This window comes from Procambarus clarkii, chromosome 61 (assembly GCF_040958095.1).
Source record: "Procambarus clarkii isolate CNS0578487 chromosome 61, FALCON_Pclarkii_2.0, whole genome shotgun sequence".
NCBI classification, from domain to species: Eukaryota; Metazoa; Arthropoda; class Malacostraca; order Decapoda; family Cambaridae; genus Procambarus; species Procambarus clarkii.
In genome coordinates, this window is record NC_091210.1 from 2048509 (window position 1) to 2072310 (window position 23802).

The window sequence follows — 23802 nt, forward strand, 5'->3', positions numbered from 1 at the left end:
CATTTTGGTTATATGGGGTTCTCAACACCATGAATCATGATGCTATATGGGGTTCTCAACACCATGAATCATGGGGCTATATGGGGTTCTCAACACCATGAATCATGAGGTCATATGGGGTTCTCAACACCATGAATAATGGGGCTATATGGGGTTCTCATCAAAATGAATCATGAGGCAATATAAGGTTCTCAACACCATGAATCATGAGGCTATATGGGGTTTTTAACACCATGAATCATGAGGCTATATGGGGTTCTCAACTTCATGAATCATGAGGCTATATGGGGTTCTCAACACCATGAATCATGAGGACATATGGGGTTCTCAACACCATGAATCATGGAGCTATATGGGGTTCTCAACACCATGAATCATGAGGCTATATGGGGTTCTCAACACCATGAATCATGACGCCATATGGGGTTCTCAACACCATGAATCATGGGGCTATATGAGGTTCTCAACACCATGAATCATGAGGCTATATGGGGTTCTCAACACCATGAATCATGAGACTATATGGGGTTCTCAACACCAAGAATCATGGGGCTATATGAGGTTCTAAACACCATGAATCATGAGGCTATATGGGGTTCTCAACACCATGAATCATGAGGCCATATGGGATTCTCAACACCATGAATCATGGGGCTATAAAGCGTTCTCCTCATCATGAATCATGAGGCTATATGGGGTTCTCAACACCATGAATCATGGGGCTATATGGGGTTCTCCTCATCATGAATCATGAGGCCATATGGGATTCTCAACACCATGAATCATGAGGCTATATGGGGTTCTCATCATCATGAATCATGAGGCTATATGGGGTTCTCAACACCATGAACCATGAGGATGTATGGAGTTCTCAACACCATGAATCATGAGGATATATGGGGTTCTCAACACCATGAATCATCGGGCTATATGGGGTTCTCATCATAATGAATCATGAGGCTATATGAGGTTATCAACACAATGAATCATGAGGCTATATGGGGTTCTCAACACCATGAATCATGAGGCTATAAGGGGTTCTCAACATCATGAATCATGAGGCTATATGAAGTTCTCAACACCATGAATCATGAGGCTATATGGGGTTCTCAACACCATGAATCATGAGGCTATATGGGGTTCTCAACACCATGAATCATGAGGCTATATGGGGTTCTCAAAACTATGAATCATGAGGCCATATATGGTTCTCAACACCATGAATCATGGGGCTATATGGGGTTCTCAACACCATGAGTCATGAGGCTATATGGGGTTCTTAACACCATGAATCATGAGGCTATATGGGGTTTTCAACATCATGAATCATGAGGCTATATGGGGTTCTCAACACCATGAATCATGAGGCCATATGAGGTTCTCAACACCATGAATCATGGGGCTATATGGGGTTCTCAACACCATGAATCATGAGGCTATATGGGGTTCTCAACACCATGAATCATGAGGCCATATGGGGTTCTCAACACCATGAATCATGAGGCTATATGGGGTTCTCAACACCATGAATCATGAGACTATATGGGGTTCTCAACACCATGAATCATAGGGCTATATGAGGTTCTCAACACCATGAATCATGAGGCTATATGGGGTTCTCAACACCATGAATCATTAGGCCATATGAGCTTCTCAACACCATGAATCATGGGGCTATATGGGGTTCTCCTCATCATGAATCATGAGGCTATATGGGGTTCTCAACACCATGAATCATGGGGCTATATGGGGTTCTCCTCATCATGAATCATGAGACCATATGGGGTTCTCAACATTATGAATCATGAGGCTATATGGGGTTCTCATCATCATGAATCATGAGGCCTTATGGGGTTCTCAACACCATGAATCATTAGGATGTATGGAGTTCTCAACACTATGAATCATGAGGATATATGGGGGTTCTCAACACCATGAATCATGGGGCTATATGGGGTTCTCATCATAATGAATCATGAGGCTATATGAGGTTCTCAACACCATGAATCATGAGGCTATATGGGGTTCTCAACACCATGAATCATGAGGCTATATGGGGTTCTCAACATCATGAATCATGAGGCTATATGAGGTTCTCAACACCATGAATCATGAGGCTATATGGGGTTCACAACACCATGAATCATGAGGCTATATGGGGTTCTCAACACCATGAATCATGAGGCTATATTGGGTTATCAACACCCTGAATCATGAGGCTATATGGGGTTCTCAACACCATGAATCAAGAGGCCATATGAGGTTCTCAACACCATGAATCATGGGGCTATATGGGGTTCTCAACACCATGAATCATGAGGCTATATGGGGTTCTCAACACCATGAATCATGAGGCCATATGGGGTTCTCAACACCATGAATCATGGGGCTATATGAGGTTCTCAACACCATGAATCATGAGGCTATATGGGGTTCTCAACACCATGAATCATGAGACTATATGGGGTTCTCAACACCATTAATCATAAGGCTATATGAGGTTCTCAACACCATGAATCATGAGGCTATATGGGGTTCTCAACACCATGAATCATGAGGCCATATGAGCTTCTCAACACCATGAATCATGGGGCTATATGGGGTTCTCCTCATCATGAATCATGAGGCTATATGGGGTTCTCAACACCATGAATCATGGGGCTATATGGGGTTCTCCTCATCATGAATCATGAGACCATATGGGGTTCTCAACACCATGAATCATGAGGCTATATGGGGTTCTCATCATCATGAATCATGAGGCCTTATGGGGTTCTCAACACCATGAATCATTAGGATGTATGGAGTTCTCAACACTATGAATCATGAGGATATATGGGGTTCTCAACACCATGAATCATGGGGCTATATGGGGTTCTCATCATATTGAATCATGAGGCTATATGAGGTTCTCAACACCATGAATCATGAGGCTATATGGGGTTCTCAACACCATGAATCATGAGGCTATATGGGGTTCTCAACATCATGAATCATGAGGCTATATGAGGTTCTCAACACCATGAATCATGAGGCTATATGGGGTTCTCAACACCATGAATCATGAGGCTATTTGGGGTTCTCAACACCATGAATCATGAGGCCATATCGGGTTCTCAACACCATGAATCATGGGGCTATATGGGGTTCTCAACACCATGAATCATGAGGCTATATTGGGTTCTCAACACCATTAATCATGAGGCCATATGGGGTTCTCAACACCATGATTCTTGGGGCTATATGAAGTTCTCATCACCATGAATCATGAGGCCATATGGGGTTCTCAACACCATGAATCATGGGGCTATATGAGGTTCTCAACACCATGAATCATGAGGCCATATGGGGTTCTCAACACCATGAATCATGGGGGGCTATATGAGGTTTTCAACACCATGAATCATGAGACTATATGGGGTTCTCAACACCATGAATCATGGGGCTATATGGGGTTCTCAACACCATGAATCATTGGGGTATATAGGGTTCTCAATACCATGAATCATGAGGATATATGGGGACCTCAACACCATGAATCATGAGGTCATATGGGGATCTCAACACCATGAATCATGAGACTCTGGGGTTCTCAACACCATGAATCATGAGGTCATATGGGGTTCTCAGCACCATGAATCATGGGGCTATATGGGGTTCTCAACACCATGAATCATGGGGCTATATAGGGTTCTCAATACCATGAATCATGAGGATATATGGGGACCTCAACACCATGAATCATGAGGTCATATGGGGATCTCAACACCATGAATCATGAGGTCATATGGGGTTCTCAACACCATGAATCAAGGGGCTATATGGGGTTCTCAACACCATGAATCATGAGACTATATGGGGTTCTCAACACCATGAATCATGAGGCCATATGGGGTTCTCAACACAATGAATCATGGGGCTATATGGGGTTCTCCTCATCATGAATCATGAGGCTATATGGGGTTCTCAACACCATGAATCATGGGCTATATGGGGTTCTCCTCATCATGAATCATGAGGCCATATGGGGTTCTCAACTCCATGAATCATGAGGCTATATGGGGTTATCATCATGAATCATGAGGCTATATGGGGTTCTCAACACCATGAATCATGAGGATGTATGGAGTTCTCAACACCATGAATCATGAGGATATATGGGGTTCTCAACACCATGAATCATGGGGCTATATGGGGTTCTCATCGTAATGAATCATGAGGCTATATGAGGTTCTCAACACCATGAATCATGAGACTATACGGGGTTCTCAACACCATGAATCATGAGGCTATATATGGTTCTCAACATCATGAATCATGAGGCTATATGAGGTTCTATACACCATGAATCATGAGGCTATATGGGGTTCTCAACACCATGAATCATGAGGCTATATGGGGTTCTCAACACCATGAATCATGAGGCTATATTGGGTTCTCAACACCCTGAATCATGAGGCTATATGGGGTTCTCAACACCATGAATCATGAGGCTATTTGGGGTTCTCAACACCATGAATCATGAGGCCATATGGGGTTCTCAACACCATGAATCATGGGGCTATATGGGGTTCTCAACACCATGAATCATGAGGCTATATTGGGTTCTCAACACCATTAATCATGAGGCCATATGGGGTTCTCAACACCATGATTCTTGGGGCTATATGAAGTTCTCATCACCATGAATCATGAGGCTATATGGGGTTCTCAACACCATGAATCATGAGGCCATATGGGGTTCTCAACACCATGAATCATGGGGCTATATGAGGTTCTCAACACCATGAATAATGAGGCTATATGCGGTACTCAACACCATTAATCATGAGGCCATATGGGATTCTCAACACCATGAATCATGGGGCTATATGAGTTTCTCAACACCATAAATCATGAGGCTATATGGGGTTCTCAACACCATGAATCATGAGGCTATATGGGGATCTCAACACCATGAATCATGGGGCTATATGGGGTTCTCCTCATCATGAACCATGAGGCTATATGGGGTTCTCAACACCATGAATCATGAGGCTATATGGGGTTCTCAACACCATGAATCATGACGCTATATGGGGTTCTCAACACCATGAATCATGGGGCTATATGGGGTTCTCAACGCCATGAATCATGAGGCTATATGGGGTTCTCAACGCCATGAATCAAGGGGGGCTATATGGGCTTCTCAACACCATGAATCATGAGGCTATATGGGGTTCTCAACACCATGAATCATGAGGCTATATGGTGTTCTCAACACCATGAATCATGAGGATATATGGGGATCTCAACACCATGAATCTTGAGACTATATGGGGTTCTCAACGCCATGAATCATGAGGCTATATGGGGTTCCCAACACCATGAATCATGAGGCTATATGGGGTTCTCAATAGCAAGAATCATGGGGCTATATGGGGTTCTCCTCATCATGAGCCATAAGGCTATATGGGGTTCTCAACACCATGAATCATGGGGCTATATGGGGTTCTCAACACCATAAATCATGAGGCTATATGGGGTTCTCAACACCATGAATCATGGGGCTATATGGGGTTCTCCTCATCATGAATCATGAGGCTATATGGGGTTCTCAACACCATGAATCATGGGGCTATATGGGGTTCTCCTCATCATGAATCATGAGGCCATATGGGGTTCTCAACAACATGAATCATGGGGCTATATGGGGTTCTCATCATCATGAATCATGAGGCTCTATGGGGTTCTCAACACCATGAATCATGAGGATATATGGAGTTCTCAACACCATGAATCATGAGGATATATGGGGATCTCAACACCATGAATCATGAAACTATACAGGGTTCTCAACACCTTGAATCATGAGACTATATTGGGTTCTCAGCACCATGAATCATGAGGTCATATGGAGTTCTCAACAACATGAATTATGAGGCTATATGGGGTTCTCAACACCATGAATCATGAGGCTATATGGGGTTCTCAATACCATGAATCATGGGTCTATATGGGGTTCTCATCATAATGAATCATGAGGCTATATGAGGTTCTCAACACCATGAATCATGAGGCTATATGGGGTTCTTAACACCATGAATCATGAGGCTATATGGGGTTCTCAACATCATGAATCATGAGGCTATATGGGGTTCTCAACACCATGAATCATGAGGCCATATGAGGTTCTCAACACCATGAATCATGGGGCTATATGGGGTTCTCAACACCATGAATCATGAGGCTATATGGGGTTCTCAACACCATGAATCATGAGGCCATATGGGGTTCTCAACACCATGAATCATGGGGCTATATGAGGTTCTCAACACCATGAATCATGAGGCTATATGGGGTTCTCAACACCATGAATCATGAGACTATATGGGGTTCTCAACACCATGAATCATAGGGCTATATGAGGTTCTAAACACCATGAATCATGAGGCTATATGGGGTTCTCAACACCATGAATCATGAGGCCATATGAGCTTGTCAACACCATGAATCATGGGGCTATATGGGGTTCTCCTCATCATGAATCATGAGGCTATATGGGGTTCTCAACACCATGAATCATGGGGCTATATGGGGTTCTCCTCATCATGAATCATGAGACCATATGGGGTTCTCAACACCATGAATCATGAGGCTATATGGGGTTCTCATCATCATGAATCATGAGGCCTTATGGGGTTCTCAACACCATGAATCATTAGGATGTATGGAGTTCTCAACACTATGAATCATGAGGATATATGGGGTTCTCAACACCATGAATCATGGGGCTATATGGGGTTCTCATCATAATGAATCATGAGGCTATATGAGGTTCTCAACACCATGAATCATGAGGCTATATGGGGTTCTCAACACCATGAATCATGAGGCTATATGGGGTTCTCAACATCATGAATCATGAGGCTATATGAGGTTCTCAACACCATGAATCATGAGGCTATATGGGGTTCACAACACCATGAATCATGAGGCTATATGGGGTTCTCAACACCATGAATCATGAGGCTATATTGGGTTATCAACACCCTGAATCATGATGCTATATGGGGTTCTCAACACCATGAATCAAGAGGCTATTTGGGGTTCTCAACACCATGAATCAAGAGGCCATATGGGGTTCTCAACACCATGAATCATGGGGCTATATGGGGTTCTCAACACCATGAATCATGAGGCTATATTGGGTTCTCAACACCATGAATCATGAGGCAATATGGGGTTCTCAACACCATGATTCATGGGGCTATATGAAGTTCTCATTACCATGAATCATGAGGCTATATGGGCTTCTCAACACCATGAATCATGAGGCCATATGGGGTTCTCAACACCATGAATCATGGGGCTATATGAGGTTCTCAACACCATGAATCATGAGGCTATATGGGGTTCTCAACACCATGAATCATGAGGCCATATGGGGTTCTCAACACCATGAATCATGGGAGGCTATATGAGGTTCTCAACACCATGAATCATGAGACTATATGGGGTTCTCAACACCATGAATCATGAGGTCATATGGGGTTCTCAGCACCATGAATCATGGGGCTATATGGGGTTCTCAACACCATGAATCATGGGGCTATATAGGGTTCTAAATACAATGAATCATGAGGATATATGGGGACCTCAACACCATGAATCATGAGGTCATATGGGGATCTCAACACCATGAATCATGAGACGATTTGGGGTTCTCAACACCATGAATCGTGGGGCTATATGGGGATCTCAACACCATGAATCATTTTGGTTATATGGGGTTCTCAACACCATGAATCATGAGGCTATATGGGGTTCTCAACACCATGAATCATGGGGCTATATGGGGTTCTCAACACCATGAATCATGAGGTCATATGGGGTTCTCAACACCATGAATAATGGGGCTATATGGGGTTCTCATCAAAATGAACCATGAGGCAATATAAGGTTCTCAACACCATGAATCATGGGGCTATATGGGGTTCTCAACACCATGAATCATGAGGCTATATGGGGTTCTCAACACCATGAATCATGAGGCTATATTGGGTTCTCAACACCCTGAATCATGAGGCTATATGGGGTTCTCAACACCATGAATCATGAGGCTATTTGGGGTTCTCAACACCATGAATCATGAGGCCATATGGGGTTCTCAACACCATGAATCATGGGGCTATATGGGGTTCTCAACACCATGAATCATGAGGCTATATTGGGTTCTCAACACCATTAATCATGAGGCCATATGGGGTTCTCAACACCATGATTCTTGGGGCTATATGAAGTTCTCATCACCATGAATCATGAGGCTATATGGGGTTCTCAACACCATGAATCATGAGGCCATATGGGGTTCTCAACACCATGAATCATGGGGCTATATGAGGTTCTCAACACCATGAATAATGAGGCTATATGCGGTACTCAACACCATTAATCATGAGGCCATATGGGATTCTCAACACCATGAATCATGGGGCTATATGAGTTTCTCAACACCATAAATCATGAGGCTATATGGGGTTCTCAACACCATGAATCATGAGGCTATATGGGGATCTCAACACCATGAATCATGGGGCTATATGGGGTTCTCCTCATCATGAACCATGAGGCTATATGGGGTTCTCAACACCATGAATCATGAGGCTATATGGGGTTCTCAACACCATGAATCATGACGCTATATGGGGTTCTCAACACCATGAATCATGGGGCTATATGGGGTTCTCAACGCCATGAATCATGAGGCTATATGGGGTTCTCAACGCCATGAATCAAGGGGGGCTATATGGGCTTCTCAACACCATGAATCATGAGGCTATATGGGGTTCTCAACACCATGAATCATGAGGCTATATGGTGTTCTCAACACCATGAATCATGAGGATATATGGGGATCTCAACACCATGAATCTTGAGACTATATGGGGTTCTCAACGCCATGAATCATGAGGCTATATGGGGTTCCCAACACCATGAATCATGAGGCTATATGGGGTTCTCAATAGCAAGAATCATGGGGCTATATGGGGTTCTCCTCATCATGAGCCATAAGGCTATATGGGGTTCTCAACACCATGAATCATGGGGCTATATGGGGTTCTCAACACCATAAATCATGAGGCTATATGGGGTTCTCAACACCATGAATCATGGGGCTATATGGGGTTCTCCTCATCATGAATCATGAGGCTATATGGGGTTCTCAACACCATGAATCATGGGGCTATATGGGGTTCTCCTCATCATGAATCATGAGGCCATATGGGGTTCTCAACAACATGAATCATGGGGCTATATGGGGTTCTCATCATCATGAATCATGAGGCTCTATGGGGTTCTCAACACCATGAATCATGAGGATATATGGAGTTCTCAACACCATGAATCATGAGGATATATGGGGATCTCAACACCATGAATCATGAAACTATACAGGGTTCTCAACACCTTGAATCATGAGACTATATTGGGTTCTCAGCACCATGAATCATGAGGTCATATGGAGTTCTCAACAACATGAATTATGAGGCTATATGGGGTTCTCAACACCATGAATCATGAGGCTATATGGGGTTCTCAATACCATGAATCATGGGTCTATATGGGGTTCTCATCATAATGAATCATGAGGCTATATGAGGTTCTCAACACCATGAATCATGAGGCTATATGGGGTTCTTAACACCATGAATCATGAGGCTATATGGGGTTCTCAACATCATGAATCATGAGGCTATATGGGGTTCTCAACACCATGAATCATGAGGCCATATGAGGTTCTCAACACCATGAATCATGGGGCTATATGGGGTTCTCAACACCATGAATCATGAGGCTATATGGGGTTCTCAACACCATGAATCATGAGGCCATATGGGGTTCTCAACACCATGAATCATGGGGCTATATGAGGTTCTCAACACCATGAATCATGAGGCTATATGGGGTTCTCAACACCATGAATCATGAGACTATATGGGGTTCTCAACACCATGAATCATAGGGCTATATGAGGTTCTAAACACCATGAATCATGAGGCTATATGGGGTTCTCAACACCATGAATCATGAGGCCATATGAGCTTGTCAACACCATGAATCATGGGGCTATATGGGGTTCTCCTCATCATGAATCATGAGGCTATATGGGGTTCTCAACACCATGAATCATGGGGCTATATGGGGTTCTCCTCATCATGAATCATGAGACCATATGGGGTTCTCAACACCATGAATCATGAGGCTATATGGGGTTCTCATCATCATGAATCATGAGGCCTTATGGGGTTCTCAACACCATGAATCATTAGGATGTATGGAGTTCTCAACACTATGAATCATGAGGATATATGGGGTTCTCAACACCATGAATCATGGGGCTATATGGGGTTCTCATCATAGTGAATCATGAGGCTATATGAGGTTCTCAACACCATGAATCATGAGGCTATATGGGGTTCTCAACACCATGAATCATGAGGCTATATGGGGTTCTCAACATCATGAATCATGAGGCTATATGAGGTTCTCAACACCATGAATCATGAGGCTATATGGGGTTCACAACACCATGAATCATGAGGCTATATGGGGTTCTCAACACCATGAATCATGAGGCTATATTGGGTTATCAACACCCTGAATCATGATGCTATATGGGGTTCTCAACACCATGAATCAAGAGGCTATTTGGGGTTCTCAACACCATGAATCAAGAGGCCATATGGGGTTCTCAACACCATGAATCATGGGGCTATATGGGGTTCTCAACACCATGAATCATGAGGCTATATTGGGTTCTCAACACCATGAATCATGAGGCAATATGGGGTTCTCAACACCATGATTCATGGGGCTATATGAAGTTCTCATTACCATGAATCATGAGGCTATATGGGCTTCTCAACACCATGAATCATGAGGCCATATGGGGTTCTCAACACCATAAATCATGGGGCTATATGAGGTTCTCAACACCATGAATCATGAGGCTATATGGGGTTCTCAACACCATGAATCATGAGGCCATATGGGGTTCTCAACACCATGAATCATGGGAGGCTATATGAGGTTCTCAACACCATGAATCATGAGACTATATGGGGTTCTCAACACCATGAATCATGAGGTCATATGGGGTTCTCAGCACCATGAATCATGGGGCTATATGGGGTTCTCAACACCATGAATCATGGGGCTATATAGGGTTCTAAATACAATGAATCATGAGGATATATGGGGACCTCAACACCATGAATCATGAGGTCATATGGGGATCTCAACACCATGAATCATGAGACGATTTGGGGTTCTCAACACCATGAATCGTGGGGCTATATGGGGATCTCAACACCATGAATCATTTTGGTTATATGGGGTTCTCAACACCATGAATCATGAGGCTATATGGGGTTCTCAACACCATGAATCATGGGGCTATATGGGGTTCTCAACACCATGAATCATGAGGTCATATGGGGTTCTCAACACCATGAATAATGGGGCTATATGGGGTTCTCATCAAAATGAACCATGAGGCAATATAAGGTTCTCAACACCATGAATCATGAGGCTATATGGGGTTTTTAACACAATGAATCATGAGGCTATATGGGGTTCTCAACTTCATGAATCATGAGGCTATATGGGGTTCTCAACACCATGAATCATGAGGACATATGGGGTTCTCAACACCATGAATCATGGAGCTATATGGGGTTCTCAACACCATGAATCATGAGGCTATATGGGGTTCTCAACACCATGAATCATGACGCCATATGGGGTTCTCAACACCATGAATCATGGGGCTATATGAGGTTCTCAACACCATGAATCATGAGGCTATATGGGGTTCTCAACACCATGAATCATGAGACTATATGGGGTTCTCAACACCAAGAATCATGGGGCTATATGAGGTTCTAAACACCATGAATCATGAGGCTATATGGGGTTCTCAACACCATGAATCATGAGGCCATATGGGGTTCTCAACACCATGAATCATGGGGCTATATAGCGTTCTCCTCATCATGAATCATGAGGCTATATGGGGTTCTCAACACCATGAATCATGGGGCTATATGGGGTTCTCCTCATCATGAATCATGAGGCCATATGGGATTCTCAACACCATGAATCATGAGGCTATATGGGGTTGTCATCATCATGAATCATGAGGCTATATGGGGTTCTCAACACCATGAACCATGAGGATGTATGGAGTTCTCAACACCATGAATCATGAGGATATATGGGGTTCTCAACACCATGAATCATCGGGCTATATGGGGTTCTCATCATAATGAATCATGAGGCTATATGAGGTTATCAACACAATGAATCATGAGGCTATATGGGGTTCTCAACACCATGAATCATGAGGCTATAAGGGGTTCTCAACATCATGAATCATGAGGCTATATGAAGTTCTCAACACCATGAATCATGAGGCTATATGGGGTTCTCAACACCATGAATCATGAGGCTATATGGGGTTCTCAACACCATGAATCATGAGGCTATATGGGGTTCTCAACACTATGAATCATGAGGCCATATGGGGTTCTCAACACCATGAATCATGGGGCTATATGGGGTTCTCAACACCATGAGTCATGAGGCTATATGGGGTTCTTAACACCATGAATCATGAGGCTATATGGGGTTCTCAACATCATGAATCATGAGGCTATATGGGGTTCTCAACACCATGAATCATGAGGCCATATGAGGTTCTCAACACCATGAATCATGGGGCTATATGGGGTTCTCAACACCATGAATCATGAGGCTATATGGGGTTCTCAACACCATGAATCATGAGGCCATATGGGGTTCTCAACACCATGAATCATGAGGCTATATGGGGTTCTCAACACCATGAATCATGAGACTATATGGGGTTCTCAACACCATGAATCATAGGGCTATATGAGGTTCTCAACACCATGAATCATGAGGCTATATGGGGTTCTCAACACCATGAATCATTAGGCCATATGAGCTTCTCAACACCATGAATCATGGGGCTATATGGGGTTCTCCTCATCATGAATCATGAGGCTATATGGGGTTCTCAACACCATGAATCATGGGGCTATATGGGGTTCTCCTCATCATGAATCATGAGACCATATGGGGTTCTCAACATTATGAATCATGAGGCTATATGGGGTTCTCATCATCATGAATCATGAGGCCTTATGGGGTTCTCAACACCATGAATCATTAGGATGTATGGAGTTCTCAACACTATGAATCATGAGGATATATGGGGGTTCTCAACACCATGAATCATGGGGCTATATGGGGTTCTCATCATAATGAATCATGAGGCTATATGAGGTTCTCAACACCATGAATCATGAGGCTATATGGGGTTCTCAACACCATGAATCATGAGGCTATATGGGGTTCTCAACATCATGAATCATGAGGCTATATGAGGTTCTCAACACCATGAATCATGAGGCTATATGGGGTTCACAACACCATGAATCATGAGGCTATATGGGGTTCTCAACACCATGAATCATGAGGCTATATTGGGTTATCAACACCCTGAATCATGAGGCTATATGGGGTTCTCAACACCATGAATCAAGAGGCCATATGAGGTTCTCAACACCATGAATCATGGGGCTATATGGGGTTCTCAACACCATGAATCATGAGGCTATATGGGGTTCTCAACACCATGAATCATGAGGCCATATGGGGTTCTCAACACCATGAATCATGGGGCTATATGAGGTTCTCAACACCATGAATCATGAGGCTATATGGGGTTCTCAACACCATGAATCATGAGACTATATGGGGTTCTCTACACCATGAATCATAGGGCTATATGAGGTTCTCAACACCATGAATCATGAGGCTATATGGGGTTCTCAACACCATGAATCATGAGGCCATATGAGCTTCTCAACACCATGAATCATGGGGCTATATGGGGTTCTCCTCATCATGAATCATGAGGCTATATGGGGTTCTCAACACCATGAATCATGGGGCTATATGGGGTTCTCCTCATCATGAATCATGAGACCATATGGGGTTCTCAACACCATGAATCATGAGGCTATATGGGGTTCTCATCATCATGAATCATGAGGCCTTATGGGGTTCTCAACACCATGAATCATTAGGATGTATGGAGTTCTCAACACTATGAATCATGAGGATATATGGGGTTCTCAACACCATGAATCATGGGGCTATATGGGGTTCTCATCATAATGAATCATGAGGCTATATGAGGTTCTCAACACCATGAATCATGAGGCTATATGGGGTTCTCAACACCATGAATCATGAGGCTATATGGGGTTCTCAACATCATGAATCATGAGGCTATATGAGGTTCTCAACACCATGAATCATGAGGCTATATGGGGTTCACAACACCATGAATCATGAGGCTATATGGGGTTCTCAACACCATGAATCATGAGGCTATATTGGGTTATCAACACCCTGAATCATGAGGCTATATGGGGTTCTCAACACCATGAATCAAGAGGCTATTTGGGGTTCTCAACACCATGAATCAAGAGGCCATATGGGGTTCTCAACACCATGAATCATGGGGCTATATGGGGTTCTCAACATCATGAATCATGAGGCTATATGGGGTTCTCAACACCATGAATCATGAGGTCATATGGGGTTCTCAACACCATGATTCATGGGGCTATATGAAGTTCTCATTACCATGAATCATGAGGCTATATGGGCTTCTCAACACCATGAATCATGGGGCTATATGAGGTTCTCAACACCATGAATCATGAGACTATATGGGGTTCTCAACACCATGAATCATGAGGCCATATGGGGTTCTCAACACCATGAATCATGGGAGGCTATATGAGGTTCTCAACACCATGACTCATGAGACTATATGGGGTTCTCAACACCATGAATCATGAGGTCATATGGGGTTCTCAGCACCATGAATCATGGGGCTATATGGGGTTCTCAACACCATGAATCATGGGGCTATATAGGGTTCTAAATACCATGAATCATGAGGATATATGGGGACCTCAACACTATGAATCATGAGGTCATATGGGGATCTCAACACCATGAATCATGAGACGATTTGGGGTTCTCAACACCATGAATCGTGGGGCTATATGGGGATCTCAACACCATGAATCATTTTGGTTATATGGGGTTCTCAACACCATGAATCATGAGGCTATATGGGGTTCTCAACACCATGAATCATGGGGCTATATGGGGTTCTCAACACCATGAATCATGAAATCATATGGGGTTCTCAACACCATGAATAATGGGGCTATATGGGGTTCTCATCAAAATGAATCATGAGGCAATATAAGGTTCTCAACACCATGAATCATGAGGCTATATGGGGTTTTTAACACCATGAATCATGAGGCTATATGGGGTTCTCAACTTCATGAATCATGAGGCTATATGGGGTTCTCAACACCATGAATCATGAGGACATATGGGTTTCTCAACACCATGAATCATGGAGCTATATGGGGTTCTCAACACCATGAATCATGACGCCATATGGGGTTCTCAACACCATGAATCATGGGGCTATATGAGGTTCTCAACACCATGAATCATGAGGCTATATGGGGTTCTCAACACCATGAATCATGAGACTATATGGGGTTCTCAACACCAAGAATCATGGGGCTATATGAGGTTCTAAACACCATGAATCATGAGGCTATATGGGGTTCTCAACACCATGAATCATGAGGCCATATGGGGTTCTCAACACCATGAATCATGGGGCTATATAGCGTTCTCCTCATCATGAATCATGAGGCTATATGGGGTTCTCAACACCATGAATCATGGGGCTATATGGGGTTCTCCTCATCATGAATCATGAGGCCATATGGGATTCTCAACACCATGAATCATGAGGCTATATGGGGTTCTCAACACCATGAATCATGAGGATATATGGGGTTCTCAACACCATGAATCATCGGGCTATATGGGGTTCTCATCATAATGAATCATGAGGCTATACGAGGTTATCAACACAATGAATCATGATGCTATATGGGGTTCTCAACACCATGAATCATTAGGCTATAAGGGGTTCTCAACATCATGAATCATGAGGCTATATGAAGTTCTCAACACCATGAATCATGAGGCTATATGGGGTTCTCAACACCATGAATCATGAGGCTATATGGGGTTCTCAACACCATGAATCATGAGGCTATATGGGGTTCTCAACACTATGAATCATGAGGCCATATGGGGTTCTCAACACCATGAATCATGGGGCTATATGGGGTTCTCAACACCATGAATCATGAGGCTATATGGGGTTCTCAACACCATGAATAATGAGGCTATATGGGGTTCTCAACACCATGATTCATGGGGCTATATGAAGTTCTCATCACCATGAATCATGAGGCTATATGGGGTTCTCAACACCATGAAACATGAGTCCATATGGGGTTCTCAACACCAGGAATCATGGGGCTATATGAGGTTCTCAACCAACCCGTCCTCTTAAAAATAACGTCACTTTTGGCCCGTATGCGCACTATGGCCAAATTTGGACGTAATTTGAAATGAAATCCACTCACAAAAGTGACGTTCTGTTCCGTTTTCTATTTGAGTCGTCCGGCGTACGCGCAGAGGTTATAAGAGGACACTTTAAATTAACGTTTTTCATAACGTTTTGAAACTTTATGAGAATTTCCTGCCCACCTAACCTATCAGAGGACTCTTAACTTACTGTTGTTGAAAAAAAAAATCCCAAATTTATTTTCATATTTTTTTCAATTTCAAATTACGTCCAAATTCGGCCATACGGGCAAACGGCCAAAAGCGACGTTCTTTTTAAGAGGACAGGTTGTCTCAACACCATGAATCATGAGGCTATATGGGGTTCTCAACACCATGAATCATGAGGCCATATAGGTTTCTCAACACCATGAATCATGGGGGGCTATATGAGGTTCTCCACACCATGACTCATGAGATTATTTGGGGTTCTCAACACCATGAATCATGAGGTCATATGGGGTTCTCAGCACCATGAATCATGGGGCTATATGGGTTTCTCAACACCATAAATCATGGGCTATATAGGGTTCTCAATACCATGAATCATGAGGATATATGGGGACCTCAACACTATGAATCATGAGGTCATATGGGGATCTCAACACCATGAATCATGAGACTATATGGGGTTCTCAACACCATGAATCATGGGGCTATATGGGGATCTCAACACCATGAATCATTAGGTCATATGGGGTTCTCAACACCATGAATCATGAGGCTATATGGGGTTCTCAACACCATGAATCATGGGGCTATATGGGGTTCTCAACATCATGAATCATGAGGTCATATGGGGTTCTCAACACTATGAATCATGGGGCTATATGGGGTTCTCATCATAATGAATCATGAGGCTATATGAGGTTCTCAACACCATGAATCATGAGGCTATATGGGGTTCTTAACACCATGAATCATGAGGCTATATGGGGTTCTCAACATCATGAATCATGAGGCTATATGGGGTTCTCAACACCATGAATCATGAGGCCTTATGGGGTTCTCAACACCATGAAGTATGGGGCTATATGGGGTTCTCAACACCATGAATCATGAGGCTATATGGGCTTCTCAACACCATGAATCATGAGGCCATATGGGGTTCTCAACACCATGAATCATGGGGCTATATGAGGTTATCAACACCATGAATCATGAGGCTATATGGGGTTCTCAACACCATGAATCATGAGACTATATGAGGTTCTCAACACCATGAATCATTAGCTATATGAGGTTCTCAACACCATGAATCATGAGGCTATATGGGGTTCTCAACACCATGAATCATGAGGCCATATGGGTTTCTCAACACCATGAATCATGGGGCTATATGGGGTTCTCCTCATCATGAATCATGAGGCTATATGGGGTTCTCAACACAATGAACCATGGGGCTATATGGGGTTCTCCTCATCATGAATCATGAGGCCATATGGGGTTCTCAACACCATGAATCATGAGGCTATATGGGGTTCTCTTCATTATGAATCATGAGGCTATATGGGGTTCTTAACATCATGAATCATGAGGATATATGGAGTTCTCAACACCATGAATCATGAGGATATATGGGGTTCTCAACACCATGAATCATGGGGCTATATGGGGTTCTCATCATAATGAATCATGAGGCTATATGAGGTTCTCAACACCACAAATCATGAGGCTATATGGGGTTCTCAACACCATGAATCATGAGGCCATATGGGGTTCTCAACACCATGAATCATGGGGCTATATGGGGTTCTCCTCATCATGAAGCATGAGGCTATATGGGGTTCTCAACACCATGAATCATGGGGCTATATGGGGTTCTCCTCATCATGAATCATGAGACCATATGGGGTTCTCAACACCATGAATCATTAGGCTATATGGGGTTCTCATCATCATGAATCATGAGGCCTTATGGGGTTCTCAACACCATGAATCATTAGGATGTATGGAGTTCTATGAATCATTAGGATGTATGGAGTTCTCAACACTATGAATCATGAGGATATATGGGGTTCTCAACACCATGAATCATGGGGCTATATGGGGTTCTCATCATAATGAATCATGAGGCTATATGAGGTTCTCAACACCATGAATCATGAGGCTATATGGGGTTCTCAACACCATGAATCATGAGGCTATATGGGGTTCTCAACATCATGAATCATGAGGCTATATGAGGTTCTCAACACCATGAATCATGAGGCTATATGGGGTTCACAACACCATGAATCATGAGGCTATATGGGGTTCTCAACACCATGAATCATGAGGCTATATTGGGTTATCAACACCCTGAATCATGAGGCTATATGGGGTTCTCAACACCATGAATCAAGAGGCTATTTGGGGTTCTCAACACCATGAATCAAGAGGCCATATGGGGTTCTCAACACCATGAATCATGGGGCTATATGGGGTTCTCAACACCATGAATCATGAGGCTATATGGGGTTCTCAACACCATGAATCATGAGGCCATATGGGGTTCTCAACACCATGATTCATGGGGCTATATGAAGTTCTCATTACCATGAATCATGAGGCTATATGGGCTTCTCAACACCATGAATCATGAGGCCATATGGGGTTCTCAACACCATGAATCATGGGGCTATATGGGGTTCTCAACACCATGAATCATGAGGCCATATGGGGTTCTCAACACCATGAATCATGGGAGGCTATATGAGGTTCTCAACACCATGAATCATGAGACTATATGGGGTTCTCAACACCATGAATCATGAGGTCATATGGGGTTCTCAGCACCATGAATCATGGGGCTATATGGGGTTCTCAACACCATGAATCATTGGGCTATATAGGGTTCTAAATACCATGAATCATGAGGATATATGGGGACCTCAACACCATGAATCATGAGGTCATATGGGGATCTCAACACCATGAATCATGAGACGATTTGGGGTTCTCAACACCATGAATCATGGGGCTATATGGGGATCTCAACACCATGAATCATTTTGGTTATATGGGGTTCTCAACACCATGAATCATGAGGCTATATGGGGTTCTCAACACCATGAATCATGGGGCTATATGGGGTTCTCAACACCATGAATCATGAGGTCATATGGGGTTCTCAACACCATGAATAATGGGGCTATATGGGGTTCTCATCAAAATGAATCATGAGGCAATATAAGGTTCTCAACACCATGAATCATGAGGCTATATGGGGTTTTTAACACCATGAATCATGAGGACATATGGGGTTCTCAACACCATGAATCATGGAGCTATATGGGGTTCTCAACACCATGAATCATGAGGCTATATGGGGTTCTCAACACCATGAATCATGACGCCATATGGGGTTCTCAACACCATGAATCATGGGGCTATATGAGGTTCTCAACACCATGAATCATGAGGCTATATGGGGTTCTCAACACCATGAATCATGAGACTCTATGGGGTTCTCAACACCAAGAATCATGGGGCTATATGAGGTTCTAAACACCATGAATCATGAGGCTATATGGGGTTCTCAACACCATGAATCATGAGGCCATATGGGGTTCTCAACACCATGAATCATGGGGCTATATAGCGTTCTCCTCATCATGAATCATGAGGCTATATGGGGTTCTCAACACCATGAATCATGTGGCTATATGGGGTTCTCCTCATCATGAATCATGAGGCCATATGGGATTCTCAACACCATGAATCATGAGGCTATATGGGGTTCTCATCATCATGAATCATGAGGCTATATGGGGTTCTCAACACCATGAACCATGAGGATGTATGGAGTTCTCAACACCATGAATCATGAGGATATATGGGGTTCTCAACACCATGAATCATCGGGCTATATGGGGTTCTCAACACCATGAATCATGAGGCTATATGAGGTTATCAACACAATGAATCATGAGGCTATATGGGGTTCTCAACACCATGAATCATGAGGCTATAAGGGGTTCTCAACATCATGAATCATGAGGCTATATGAAGTTCTCACCACCATGAATCATGAGGCTATATGGGGTTCTCAACACCATGAATCATGAGGCTATATGGGGTTCTCAACACCATGAATCATGAGGCTATATGGGGTTCTCAACACTATGAATCATGAGGCCATATGGGGTTCTCAACACCATGAATCATGGGGCTATATGGGGTTCTCAACACCATGAATCATGAGGCTATATGGGGTTCTCAACACCATGAATAATGAGGCTATATGGGGTTCTCAACACCATGATTCATGGGGCTATATGAAGTTCTCATCACCATGAATCATGAGGCTATATGGGGTTCTCAACACCATGAATCATGAGGCCATATGGGGTTCTCAACACCATGAATCATGGGGCTATATGAGGTTCTCAACACCATGAATCATGAGGCTAAATGGGGTTCTCAACACCATGAATCATGAGGCCATATAGGTTTCTCAACACCATGAATCATGGGGGGCTATATGAGGTTCTCCACACCATGACTCATGAGACTATTTGGGGTTCTCAACACCATGAATCATGAGGTCATATGGGGTTCTCAGCACCATGAATCATGGGGCTATATGGGTTTCTCAACACCATGAATCATGAGGATATATGGGGACCTCAACACTATGAATCATGAGGTCATATGGGGATCTCAACACCATGAATCATGAGACTATATGGGGTTCTCAACACCATGAATCATGGGGCTATATGGGGATCTCAACACCATGAATCATTAGGTCATATGGGGTTCTCAACACCATGAATCATGAGGCTATATGGGGTTCTCAACACCATGAATCATGGGGCTATATGGGGTTCTCAACATCATGAATCATGAGGTCATATGGGGTTCTCAACACTATGAATCATGGGGCTATATGGGGTTCTCAACATAATGAATCATGAGGCTATATGAGGTTCTCAACACCATGAATCATGAGGCTATATGGGGTTCTTAACACCATGAATCATGAGGCTATATGGGGTTCTCAACATCATGAATCATGAGGCTATATGGGGTTCTCAACACCATGAATCATGAGGCCTTATGGGGTTCTCAACACCATGAAGTATGGGGCTATATGGGGTTCTCAACACCATGAATCATGAGGCTATATGGGCTTCTCAACACCATGAATCATGAGGCCATATGGGGTTCTCAACACCATGAATCATGGGGCTATATGAGGTTATCAACACCATGAATCATGAGGCTATATGGGGTTCTCAACACCATGAATCATGAGACTATATGAGGTTCTCAACACCATGAATCATTAGCTATATGAGGTTCTCAACACCATGAATCATGAGGCTATATGGGGTTCTCAACACCATGAATCATGAGGCCATATGGGTTTCTCAACACCATGAATCATGGGGCTATATGGAGTTCTCAACACCATGAACCATGGGGCTATATGGGGTTCTCCTCATCATGAATCATGAGGCCATATGGGGTTCTCAACACCATGAATCATGAGGCTATATGGGGTTCTCTTCATTATGAATCATGAGGCTATATGGGGTTCTTAACATCATGAATCATGAGGATATATGGAGTTCTCAACACCATGAATCATGAGGATATATGGGGTTCTCAACACCATGAATCATGGGGCTATATGGGGTTCTCATCATAATGAATCATGAGGCTATATGAGGTTCTCAACACCACGAATCATGAGGCTATATGGGGTTCTCAACACCATGAATCATGAGGCCATATGGGGTTCTCAACACCATGAATCATGGGGCTATATGGGGTTCTCCTCATCATGAATCATGAGGCTATATGGGGTTCTCAACACCATGAGTCATGGGGCTATATGGGGTTCTCCTTATCATGAATCATGAGGCAATATGGGGTTCTCAACACCATGAATCATGAGGCTATATCGGGTTCTCATCATCATGAATCATGAGGATGTATGGAGTTCTTAACACCATGAATCATGAGGATATATGGGGTTCTCAACACTATGAATCATGGGGATATATGGGGTTCTCATCATAATGAATCATGAGGCTATATGAGGTTTTCAACACAATGAATCATGAGGCTATATGGGGTTCCCAACATCATGGATTATGAGGCTATATGGGGTTCTCAGCAGCATGGATCATGAGGCTATATGAAGTTTTCAACACCATGAATCATGAGGCTATATGGAGTTCTCAACATCATGAATCATGAGGCTATATGGGGTTCTCAACACCATGAATCATGAGGCTATATGGGGTTCTCAACACCATGAATCATGAGGCTATATTGGGTTCTCAACACCCTGAATCATGAGGCTATATGGGGTTCTCAACACCATGAATCATGAGGCTATTTGGGGTTCTCAACACCATGAATCATGAGGCCATATGGGGTTCTCAACACCATGAATCATGGGGCTATATGGGGTTCTCAACGCCATGAATCATGAGGCTATATGAGGTTCTCAACACCATGAATCATGAGGCCATATGGGGTTCTCAACACCATGATGCATCGGGCTATATGAAGTTCTCATCACCATGAATCATGAGGCTATATGGGGATCTCAACACCATGAATCATGAGGCCATATGGGGTTCTCAACACCATGAATCATGGGGCTATATAAGGTTCTCAGCACCATGAATCATGAGGCTATATGGGGTTCTCAACACCATGAATCATGAGGCCATATGGGTTCTCAACACCATGAATCATGGGGGGCTATATGAGGTTCTCATCACCATGAATCATGAGACTATATGGGGTTCTCAACACCATGAATCATGAGGTCATATGGGGTTCTCAGCACCATGAATCATGGGGCTATATGGGGTTCTCAACACCATGAATCATGGGGCTATATAGGGATCTCAACACCATGAATCATGAGGATATATGGGGACCTCATCACCATGAATCATGAAGTCATATGGGGATCTCCACACCATGAATCATGAGACTATATGGGGTTCTCAACACCATGAATCATGGGTCTATATGGGGATCTCAACACCATGAATCATTAGGTTATATGGGGTTCTCAACACCATGAATCATGAGGCTATATGGGGTTCTCAACACCATGAATCATGGGGCTATATGGGGTTCTCAACACCATGAATCATGAGGTCATATGGGGTTCTCAACACCATGAATCATGGGGCTATATGGGGTTCTCATCAAAATGAATCATGAGGCTATATAAGGTTCTCAACACCATGA